At 52.5% G+C, this 2,026-nt stretch overlaps 1 protein-coding gene across 1 annotated transcript in view; it reads left to right on the top strand.

The window, feature by feature from the left end:
• The window catches only part of SNX19 (sorting nexin 19), a 33,107-nt gene that overhangs the window by 28,065 nt on the left and 3,016 nt on the right, over positions 1–2,026 (top strand). The window lies entirely within an intron of this gene.

The raw sequence follows: 2,026 nt of genomic DNA, 5'->3' as shown, positions 1-2,026 counted from the left end.
CTTCTAGGCCCTTCTGTTTATTAGTCCTGTGCCTCAGGGCTTAGGGCGCTTACCGGTGCCTTTGTTTTGTTCAGCAGCTGATGTTCTGCTTGGTGACCTCAAATGTCTTTGTCAATTAGTTCTGCTAAGCTCTGACAATTTTATTATACTCACTGACTCATCCTCCTCATGAGGGGCTTATTCTTGCTTTTTTATACTGTGATTCTTCTTCCCAGCATCCGCATTGAGAGTTTGATGGGTTATAGACCAGTAGGTTTGTATAATTTGTCTCTTGCCACATGTTAACGTTTGTTCTGCATCCAGCATGTGTTGATGAGCTGCTTGGTCACCACGGGAGGGAGCAAAGGGGACCTCCTTGCCCAAATCCAATTCGAGGTCCTGTTCCCATTGAGTGAATGACCATTAAAGTAAAGCAGGCCCACAAGGGGGCCGGGCACCCAGGGCTGCTGTTGTCATGCTCAGTCAAGGAAGGGTTGAGTGGATGCTGAGGTTTCTCCAAAGAGTCGCAGGTGCTACTGGCTCCAGAGGACAAACTGAAGGTCAAACGGAAGGGCAAGCCAGCCTATTGTTTGCATCTGTGAACAGGAGGCTGAGCTGGAGCTAATGCTGGCTGAAAGGGAAAGTGTTAGTCGCTCAGTCGTGTCCAACTCTTTGTGACCCAATGGACTGTAGCCTGCCAGGCTCCTCTGTCCATGGGATTCTCCAGGCAAGAATACTGGAGTGGGTGGCCATTCCCTTCTCCAGGGGCTCTTCCTGACCCAGGGATTGAACCCTGTGTTTCCTGCACTGGCAGACAGATTCTTTACCACTAAACCACCTGGGAAGCCCAAATGGTGATGGCTATTTCGGGCAAGCTTTGTGCCGCTCTTGATCTCCATCGATGTCTGCCGTTGTTGCCCTGCCGTTACCTTTCAGACTTCCTATTCTTAGAATCATCTGTGAGCCCTGGGCCTGGGGGAGTGCAGCCCCCAAAGCTGGAATGCCTAGCGTGAGCGGAATGCAGACTGTCTGGCAGAGTGGAGGTTAAATAAAGTTTGCCTTGGCAGCCCCCTCCACTCTTGGATGGACGACAGGCAGCTCAGGTCTGGAGTGATGGCATGGGCTGTGTGGTGCAGCACCAAATAAAGTCTTCTTTGCGTGAGTGACGTTGCCAGCAGTCCATTCATCCCCGTCACGGCCATGCCATTCTCAGCACGGGCCCCACGAAGCAGGCCTCTGCAGTGTCGAACCTCAGCAAGTGACCACACCGCTCTGGAGACCTGCAGAGACAGGGAAAGCGCTTTGGTGGAAATGCCTCGCAGGCCCTGCAGATTGCGGTACCTGCCCTCTCAGTCACTGACTCATTTGTGGAAGCAAGACAGAGGGGTACATTTTCACTGTAATAAGAGCAGTTGCCAGTCAGTCATTTCACCGACATTTCCCAGACGTTTCACTGTGGGAAGATGTTGTGGTGGGGACCTCTTGCAGTGCTTATAATGTAGTTGGGAAAGGCAAGCTGTAAATACATGAGGCAGTAAGTGATATTCCAAACCGGAATACCAGTGCTTAGTCTGTGTTGTAGAAGGAGCACCACAGGAGGCCTAAGGAGCAAGCATTTCTGGGTGGAATGCTCAGGGAGGAATTTGTGGAGGATGTGGGGTTTGAACAGGTTTTGCTAGAAGGACAGAGTTCTGCTGCTGGCCAGGAGAAGGCCTGGTCTGTCGGGAGCAATAGGTGATGTCAGGAGTCCTCAAGACAGGTTGTAGGAGCGTGGATGGTTGGCCACGGAGCGGCGTTTGTATAAAGTTCCCAGACCGTGCACAGTGTACACGGCACTGAGAAGTCCCAGTGCTTCTCACTGGAGGACGGTTGGAAACGTGCAACCTCCCCAGAGCCAGCAGCCCTCACATGCTCTGTTCTCAGCCCCTGACACATGGGTGCTCACACTCAGTGAATGGCTGTAATCCTGTCGTCACTCGTCTTCAAGTTCTGGGAGCCCGCGCTGTCGACTGGCTTGGTCTTACCTGTGGGAGCTGGCGCTGCCTTG

This window comes from Bison bison, unplaced genomic scaffold (genome assembly GCF_000754665.1).
Source record: "Bison bison bison isolate TAMUID 2011002044 unplaced genomic scaffold, Bison_UMD1.0 scf7180017864205, whole genome shotgun sequence".
In the NCBI taxonomy this organism is placed as follows: domain Eukaryota; kingdom Metazoa; phylum Chordata; class Mammalia; order Artiodactyla; family Bovidae; genus Bison; species Bison bison.
Note: the sequence above shows the minus strand (reverse complement) of the source record. Positions and strands in the feature narration are given on the sequence as shown.